Raw genomic sequence first — 10,185 nt, 5'->3', positions numbered from 1 at the left:
TAACTAAATCTGAATCTCCCATGATCGAAATCCTGGCAGCTTGCAAGAATTTTGCTAACTTGAGGCCTAGTAAAAGGGCTTCATATTCTGCCATGTTATTAGTACATCTGAAGTTTAATCTATAGGCTCTGCCTTCTGCATGACTGTTTTCTTTATTGTGTATCCAAACTCCAGCTCCTGCCCCTAATTTATTGACTGAGCCATCAAATTCAAGGAACCATAGCATATTTTGTTGTGAGGGAGATTTAATAATCTGTTCATGAGCTGGGATTGTAAGTTGCAGTTGTGGTTTTTCATGTGGTTTGTCTTCTAGGACAGTCTCATCATTTAATTGAATATGCTTGACTACTAGAGCAGCAGCGGTGTTTAGTGATTGCTTGACTGTTGTTTCATGGGTAGCAGTTCGTTCATTAGTGTCTTCCTCTTGTATGAGTGTCTTGGTTTCAACATCATTATTTGAGAGAGTTGTATTATCATTGAAGAGAATGTATGAGTCTATGTCTGAATGGACAGCATATATGGGAAAGTTTTGAGGCTTTTCTTCACTGCTGACCATGTACTTCATGAGTGTTTCTCTATATAGTCTTTTTGGTTGCCCAAAAACAGAGATAGTGGCATATGACATATCTAATTGTAGGGAACCTTGGAGTTTAGCCCCCCATGATCTTGATAACAGCATCCCATACTTGGGTGGGATGTCAGCAACTACTACATCCATTAGAATTGTTTTGTTTGGGTATTGAACCAGAGACACACATAAATCTTTTATGAGACCTAAACACTTGACTTGGCTGGAGTCAAAGGAAAACAGGTCCTTATATGGTCTCGTTATATCTAAATTCAATCTTTCCATGACTGCTTTTGGCATGAGGTTGTGAGAGGCACCTGAATCAAACATTGCATTATGTAATATCTTATCATGAATATGCAGGTTGACATAAAAAGGCAAAATGCCTGCAACTGCTGTCTTTCCATCCACTTCTGGGTGAAACAGTAACTCTGGGGTGTCATCCAACACATTGACATCATCTTTGCTGCTAGTAAGTTGGAGAGAATTCCTGATTTGTTGTTTGTAGATGCTGTGTTTGGCCAATTCCGAGAGAGGAATTGCTATCTTTAGTTTGCCAATTTCAGTTTCAAGGTCAAAGGGTTTTTCAGATTGGGTCTTAGGGTTATGTATAACAGTCCTTTCCTTGTTCACTAACTCTTCTTCTTGATTCTTATCTTGATCTTGGGACTTGTCTTTTTTACTCATCTCTTGAGGAGTAACATTTAGATTAGGGTGAGAGGATGAAGTAGCCATAGGCTGCTGTTTTAAGGACAATGGTTCAGTGATCTCTTCAATAATTACTTCTCCTGCAGGTGAATTTGTTTTGTCATTAGGCCCTGTGACTATGGTTCTTTTAGGCTGCTGGTTATCCTTTATCTTTTCAGGCTGATTTACGTTCACGGTTCTGCTCCTTAGCTTGTACTGTTTATGGACTTCATAAACAACTGTGTCATAGCCTTGTTTAAAGTCAAATGATTCACCTGATTTGGTTTGGAACAGTTTGATTTCATCATCCTCATGATCTTCTTGTGTTAAGAAAACTTGACTTTCACCATCCAAACCCATTAAATTAATATGAGGATCTTCATTGGGTTCAGTTGATGTAGAAGTCTCTGCATAATTTTCTTGAAAAGGGGGTCTTATGTCTGGATCAGCATTTGCCTTGCCCATGTTTGGGTTTTGAGTTCTCCTAAAATTTGGATTCCTGGTAGGGTTATTCTGTGGTGCTTCCCATGATGATTTTCTTTCAACTGATTCCACTCTATCACCCAATCTTTTCATTCCATTGAGTATTGCATCCAGCTTTTGATCAAAAGCAGAGGGTTCTTCTTTGAAGACTGTTCTCTTTTCCAACCTTGCTCTATTTATTTTAGCAATTAGGTTGGCTTCCACTGTGACAACAACCTTCTGGGCATCTGCAAGGGTTTCGGGAGCTCTTTCCTTCAACTGATAGGCCATGTCAAGATCAAAACCGTCAGGAAATTTGTACAAGGCCAAATCAGGGGGAGGTCTTAAATTTTGTGGTATTGCATTATATACATTGTTGAATCTTGCACAATACTCCAACACGGTCTCTTGGGGACCTCTCCTGATTGTGTCATATTCACCAAGTATGTGCAATGGATCTTTCTTTTTCTCCCATCTGTTAGTAAAGGCTTGGTAAAGCTCATCAGGAGTTGTGATGGAATTTGCATTCAGGGATCTAAACCAAGTTCTTACATCACCAGTCAGGCTTTGAACAAAAATTCTCATTCTCACACTGTCATCATCTATTTCATAGTTCTCAAAATGGTCTTGCATCCTTCTGGCATGCTGAATAGCTGTGAAAGGGCCAGTGGAGTCAAAATATGAGATCTTAGATTGATAGTCCTGGGGTAGAGCTGCGGCATTAGCAGGTAACTGCAAAGGTGCATACCTATTGGCCATGTTTACAGGGTTTAAGGGGTTGACAGGGATAAATGGGATAACAGGGATGACTGGTATAACAGGGTTAATGGGAGGGGTAGAAACTAGGATGTTGGTTGAAGGAGTATGTGCAGTGGATGAGGGTGTGAAAGGAGGGCTTTGAGATGTAGAAGGGGAACTGGGGGAATCAAGGGTAGATCGAAACAGAACCTTGATTGGAGTTGGGACAAGGTTTGGATGACCTGTTTCAGGACTTGAATCAGCAAGAGGTTGTTGTCCCTGCTGCTTCCTAATGATCCTAGGGATTATATTAGGATTTTCAAAAACAGCGGGTGGTTCTGGGTCAGGGTTTGACCTAGTATGTCTGGTTTTCTTTTTGGGAGCCAGCTTCTAAACTTCTTTTTGGTATTTTGTAGGATATTTTGTGTCTACAAAGGCCAGACAAGATTTTGAACTTACTGTGTATCTTCCAAAGCTAGCAGTAAAGTGAATGAGCAGCTTTCAAGAGATAAACAGAAATTAGAAAATCCTGAGGAATCCCCAGCGGAGTCGCCAATTATGTTAACACCCAGGTTGTTCCCTTTGACTCCCAAGGGAATGCGGCCGGGGTAACCACTAACCAATCTTTGGATTACAGCTTCTAGCCAAACTGTAATCAGAGAGGGCTCTCTCTTTATGATTTGTCTCTGTTTTGATAGTGTTTTAGGCTAGCTATTATGCTCAGGTTTTGGTTTATGTTTTGGTTGAAGGACTTCTTTCAATGCTTAAGATGTAGTGTTTAGACAGTAGTATTTCATTGGGCAATGGAGTCTAGAGCTGTGAACTGTTTGAAATGCTGGAGTGAGAATGTTCAGACTGCAGGGCCTATTGGGTATCCCAACAAACAAAATTTAACTTAAGTGATGATGTATGATTAGCCAATGGAAAGCAATTAAGAATTCTCCACTAAGCTGGTGATGTGAAAGTGAAATATGTTACTCAGGAGCAAACTTGAATTCCTGAAACAATGATCACTGTGAAAGATATATTCTGAAAGTGCAGCAATTAAGAATTACACTTATCAAGATTATAACTGAAGAAAACATTCATTAACAACATAGATTGAGCTCAGGGTATTCCATGAATAAATCCTGAAGGCTATTCTTTTTCTTTGCTGCTAAATACTTAGAAATTAGAAACATATATGGATTGTAAAAGATTTAAACACATAACGAAGAGAGTTACAGAAGACTTATTGTATTGTGAGATGCACAGGGATCCTGCAGTATTCAACAAACACCAAAACGCATTCAAACAATTCAGAACTTGAGAAATTCCATCACTTCCTTTATTAAACTCTGAAAAGATTACAGCATAAGAAACTTCTTCAAGAGAAATCAACAACAAGCTCTGCAAGCTTATGCGAGAGGCAAATATATACAAACGGTGATACAAAATATCTAAGGCGTTGAGTCATCTGAGAAATAAATGTTTCACCAACTTTGCACAGAACAGCAGATAAGAAGTTATTGCTGCCTTTAATACAACATAAATGCTCTTTCTATCTGTCAGAAGATATTTTGGCTTTTGGAGGCCAACGAGTCGGTTGGAATGATCTGCATTAATGCTGGAAAATGCGCCTTTGGAGCTGCTCTGTTGTAGCTTCTCGGCCTAGTCACCTGTAGTTGTCTATCTTGCTTTGTTGGCCGAAAGTCATGCTGAGTTGGCTCAGTTTTCACCTTTAATGCATGCTGATTCTATTAAACTGTCCTGTGCATGCCAATTTGTATTTTTTATGAAAAAACTTAGTGAATAGCTTCCTGGTCTACAAGATCATTTGTATTGCCTTAGTCCACCATTCCTGTGTAGGCAGTTGATGCCTAAGAATTGCATCCATTGTCTCATCTGCCTCTGTGTATTTATAAAAATTGGGAGGCACTTCAAACAGGTGTTTAATTTCATTCATTATAAAAAATAAATTTTCTACTCTGTTGTAGAGAGTCTGTCCTGTAGCTGGCCCTGTTTCTTCTGAGGTGCTGGGCCTTTCATTGATCTGACTTGTGGCGAACGCATTGACCCTCTTGGCATACTGCTCATGTGTAAACAGTTTCCCTGCGTTGTTCAGTAAGCTAGGGAGACCTCTGTTTTGTAATACCAGAAATTTATCCATAAACCTGTTCACCTCGGTCTGCATGTCTTGGGTTCTTCTCTCTAATGTCTACACTAGATTTCTCAGAGTAAGGACCCTCTTTATTAACTGAATAGTCTCAGTCCTATTAGAAATTCCCATGGTAGCTAACTGAGTACTTGTTCTATTATTAAGCACATTTATCATCCTAGTGGCAACTTCAGGCATATTGCTTAGAGCAGCCCTTGATCTCTGAATTTCCTTCTGTGCTTTAGCAATGAGCTCTAACTGCTCATGGATTGTCTCAATATACTGCCATTGGTCAGTAATAGACTGGCCAATATTGGCCCATAGCACTGTTTTGAGCTCAGCCACAACTTTATCTAGTTTGAGCTCATTCTCTAGCTCTTTGATCCTGTCTTTGAGGGCTTTTATCTCCCTGCCCTTTTCTGCCACAGCCTGCTTGGATTTGTCATATCTATCATTTACCTTGGCTAAATTCTCCCTGGCCTCCTTTAGTTCTGTCATTTGAGCTTCCAGGGCCTGAATCTCATTTCTCAGCTTTTGCATATCCAGGCTTGGGGCCTGCTCTGTTGTTGGTGGTGCTGAAGTAGATGGTGCTGCTTGTTCAGTTTGTTGAGGAGGAGGAACAGTAGTTGGAGCAGCTTCCTCAAGGTTAATGATTTGAGGAGGAGGCTGGGAGGTCTGACCTTCTTCTCTTTGTTTCAAAGTTGCCTGTAATGCTGCCTGTGCAGCCTCTGATTCTCCCAGCTTCTCTTGAGTTTGGATTAGCTGCTTATAGAGAGACACCAGCAAAGCTGTGGCATCTTGATCATGCCTTAGCTGGGCAACTTCATCTGTTTGAGGGTGAATTGTGGCTGGGATTTTGATCTTTTTCTTCAAAGCTGCCATGTCTGCATCCCTCAATTTCAATATTTCTTGTATGCCCTTGATATCTTTGGGATCATGCCCAATCTCTATAATTATATCTTCTAAGGACCTTATTCTGTTGTCCTTTGCCTGAGAGGATGCCCTCTCCAACTCAAGTTGGGAGGCTATATTATTAAGGCTATTTTCTAGCCTATAGTTATCTAATGTCTTGTCTGCCAAGGAGGCATAGACCATCTCACCTGTTTGTTTATGCAATTCAATTTTGTCCATTGGGTGGATGTCCTTGGCAAGGACCTCAAGATTGGTCCTCAAGTAATCTGAAGGGGACTGTGGCTGCAAAGTAGTTGGCATGAAGTGACTCATGATCATCTTGCCCTCACTAACATCAAATGCAGACATCAGTCTTTGCTGGTTGGTGGGAGCCATTTTCAACAAATGATTATATAATTGTAATTTTATTGGCTCATTCCTCTTCTTTATTTCAATGAACTGTTGTTTGATGCTCAGTTCACCTTCTCTCTGCTGGCTTGAGGAGCTGAATTCTCCTCCCACTGTCCTTTCTTGTTCCTGCTGGAAGGAACTTGCAGATGCCTCCGTACTAGGTGGGCCCATGCCCAAAGATTGCCCTATAGGCATCTCTTCCTCTAAAAGGGGATTCATTCTGTGCCTCTTCTCACCATGACTTATTGATGTAGTTAAGGGAGTCTCTCTATCCCTTTTCCTGCTTATGTCCTCCTTTTGTGGAGTTTGGAGGACTGAGGCTTCGTTAGTAGCCTCTTGCCTAGGACGCGCCATGTTTTGAGCTTGCTGGTTAGTGAAAATTGGGGTCTCAACTGCCCCTTCTTGCTGTGGGGGCTGCTCTCTGTCATGCTGCCCTTCTTCTTGCTGTGATTCCTGTTGTTGTTGTTGCTGCACCTTCTCATGAGGTGGTTGTTCGGTCTCCATTTCCTTTTCCTTGCCTTTGCTAGATATATTCTCAGTGGCTTTGGCTGCTTGCTGATTTGTAGTAGAGGAGGATGCAACTGCTCCCACTTGTGTGCTTGGAAGGGTAAAAACCTGTGAACAAAGTTCAAGGTCAGCCATCTTCTTTAAATTCCTTATTGCTCTTTGATTCAGCTCTTCTTGTGTAACAGGCTCTTCTAAGGTTCCTCTCCTCCATTTTACTTGGTTTGCATATTTTTCAATGTGAGGAATCTTTACATGATCATAGCCAGACAGCTTATATTTGAGCCTTCTCAAAGTTATGAAGTGATTGGGGTCATAAGGTTTCCAAAGGAAACTGGTTTGAAGGCCAAGGGACTCAAGCATCCTGTCTGCTTCTATCCAACCTTCCTCCCTCTTGTTATAGATAAAGTGGCCAAGTTGGTTCCTGACCTTCAACTGTGCTTTCTTGCCTTTGCCTGAAAAGTGAATCACATCAACATTGCCAAACTGCCTGAAGTATTCTAGGGCAAACAGCCTCATTGGCACGTATTTGGGTAGTCTGTAGGGAGGAAATTCACACCCATATATCCTGATGACGGTGTGGTTCTGGTAGAAGTACCAGTCCCCAATGTTGTATGCCTTGGATAATTGAAGAATTCTATGCGTATCATCTGTGAGTCTTGGAGGAGGTGAGCTCATCAGCATAGACATGGCTGGGTGGATAAAAATATCTATGAACTCACAGTAAGTATATGGAGAATCAGACCTAAGGTGGAAGGCTGAGGACCAATAGACTACTGATCTAGGATTGCCATGGGCATCTACCCTTTTGATAGGAAAATGAAATTTCTCGTGTTGATGGTACAAGATCAAATGGTAGATGTAGGAGGTGTATCTGAACACCCTTTCTCTCGCCAAATTCATCAATTGCTCATGAATCTTGTCTGATATGTAGGTGGCATAGTCGTAGCAGATTGGTGACTTGCCAGGAGCAAACATAAGCATCATCACCAGCACAGTTTCATCAATATGTTCAATTGAATTATAGCCTAAGATGGGACTAATCATATCTGCAAGGTCTCTGCCCAGCCGGTTGAGATATACATGACCAATTGGAGGGTACCTCACATTGTCAGAGTCAATGTACAACTGATTTAGTTTAGTGACTTGAGCATCTGTCAATTTAGCCCCTTGATTTATCACGTCTATTAGTGACAAAGGGACCAATTTCTTCTGAGTCTTGAAACAGAGCATGTCTCTGATGGCTTCAGGGGTAACATAGAAAACAACTGAACCAGAAGGGTCAATCACAGCCCTCTGAGTGGCATCATAACAGTCAGCACACAGGTGGATTAGCTCAGGGAACTGGTTGACCTGAGGGAGCTTAAAAATAGGGAGAAAAGAGTCCCATATACCCAGTACATCTGTTCCACTCTCATGCTTAGCCTTTAACTCATTCAATAGGTGAATGTGGAACTTACTGCTCATAAACATTTCTTCTGATATTTGGTAATCCAGGTCAACTAATGGCTTCCAATCCAATTCTCTCTGGGGGGCATTTAGTGGATCAACATTCAATGCTATCGGGGCTACTGGTGGATCCATGGTTCTCTTAGGATTGTAGATGGATGTTACTATACAGAGTAACCCAAAGGAGTTTTCTTTAACAGAGAAATATGAATTACTGAGGGATAAAGGATCAATGAACAGCTGCAGCAATTGGAATACTGATTGAATGTGTAAATAAGACCAATGTCTGGTCTCAATCTGTCTTTTATAATAAGTAGGTACAGTTTGAGTAACTCTTTCGCGATTGTGCGAACAGAGTGCAGCTTTTAGTGAAAATGTGGGCAAACAAGGCTCAGCTGATGGTTTTCGGCCTCACAGTTGCAAATGGGGGCTAGACACAGGAATTTTGCCGGCAATTTATAAGTTTCAGTGTCTTTTAAGCTTTTTGAGGGAATTTACAGACAAATTAGGTGTATGGAGGATTAACAAGGAGAAATACCTGGTAAACAGCCAGCAACGGTCACGAATGTAGGTAGAAATGGTGCGCCGAAGGTCTCCAGATCGATTCCAGCAAGGTGGTGCAAGTTTGGACGTGAAAAAGCATGCAGAGAAAGCAACAACGAATTGGCAAAAAGTATGAAAAAACGCGAAAATCGGCCAAAATATGGATTTTTTGGGACTTTGGCGCTTTTTTGGATGATGTCAGCATGACGTCATCGGGTGGGGTCAAGGCCGGATGACGTCATATGGTGATGTGGCAAGCTGCGATTGGTCCACGGGGATGATGCGGTGGCAGACACATTGGCGCAGGGGCGGACAAAGATGCTGACGCAACGGCGGGGTGGCAATGACGTGGGTCTGACGTTGGATGGGCGGATCGACCGAAACCGGAAGCGGTTAGCGGTTTCATATCGCACCGCTATAGATACGGAGGTAGTATTTGTCAGGCGTACCTCCGATGCACTGTGGGGGTGGCCCGTGACGGAGGCCTGACGTCACCTTCTGACAGATATCGGAAGGTATCCGTCGGACGTCGGGGCCGCTCCGATATGAACAAGGGCCGTCGGATCAAAGGGGTCCGATCCGACGGTTGACGGAAGAGTTATGTGATCAGACAATACGGATGGGGGGCGGGATTAATTTATTATTTGTTTTGGGATCTGCGCTCGGCGGGAAACCTTTGGGATATGGTGGTTTGTAATGTTTTTCAACGTATTTTGAAAATAAAATAATATGCGCCGATACTTTGGATAAGTGCAAAAAGTGGGTTTTTGGTATGTTATTTGCAATTTGAAGCGGGTCATGGGTAAAAGGGGTTTTTCATAAGGTTTTCTTAGCTAACAAAGGGTTTAATGGGTCAAATGGATTCAGAAGGGGGAGGAGGGGTAGGCTTAGGTTTGTCAAACTGACCAGATGTCACTTTGATCCCTGACAGAGAACATATGGCTATAATGCCAAGGGGAAGGATATTTATACCATGTTTGGGGGTTTATACACCATAGTGTTATAATATTAGGGAAAGGGTAACATAGGGGGTTTATATAATAAAGTTAGGGGTTAATATGGATGAAAAGGGTGAATGAGGGGAGATACCACTAAGTTTGTTTGAAAACCACTTAGTTTAGGGAGTAGATCAAAATGAAAAGAATTTTAGACAAGAAATGTGGCTTTTAAAGGAACAAGAACCACCATGAAACCATAAATTCTTCCATGAATCTCAACTGATGAGGGAGTGTTAGTAATGAATGGGAAAAGGGGAAAAGGGAGGTTAGACATGCTCCTTTGCTTTGCTGCAACTTGATGAAGAAGAACATCTCTGAATCCATTGATTTGACCTTATAAAATAGGTTAACACACATTCAATTTGTAAGAAATAACATTTCTGCAACCCCATCTGCCTACCCATCTACTTGCCTAGCATTTTTTGTTTCTTCTTGGAGGGTGCACTTAGGCTTGCAGACCCTTATTTGCCTTTTCTTTTCTTTGGCTTTTTCCTTTTGATTTTCTATCTAATTCTACCCTTATTGCTTCCAAGGTCCCAGATTAAGCAATTGGGAGCCTTACTTTCTCTACCTGAGCTACTTATCTGCCACGGTTAAACAGTTTGGACAAACTTCTTTCTCTATTCTACAACTGAAAATTTAAAACATGGCATGATCCAGATTAGGTTGTTGGATCATCCATCAAAGATTGAGTCCACATCAAGCTATTTGCACAGATTGTTTTCCCTTGGAAATACCTTGTCTTCCCTTGGAAATATGTGATCTTTGCATCATCAAAGCAGAGCATATTTGGAACT

This window comes from Pinus tabuliformis, chromosome 1_2 (assembly GCF_031772625.1).
Source record: "Pinus tabuliformis cultivar Carrire ecotype Pingquan chromosome 1_2, CPIR1, whole genome shotgun sequence".
Taxonomy (NCBI): domain Eukaryota; kingdom Viridiplantae; phylum Streptophyta; class Pinopsida; order Pinales; family Pinaceae; genus Pinus; species Pinus tabuliformis.
Note: the sequence above shows the minus strand (reverse complement) of the source record.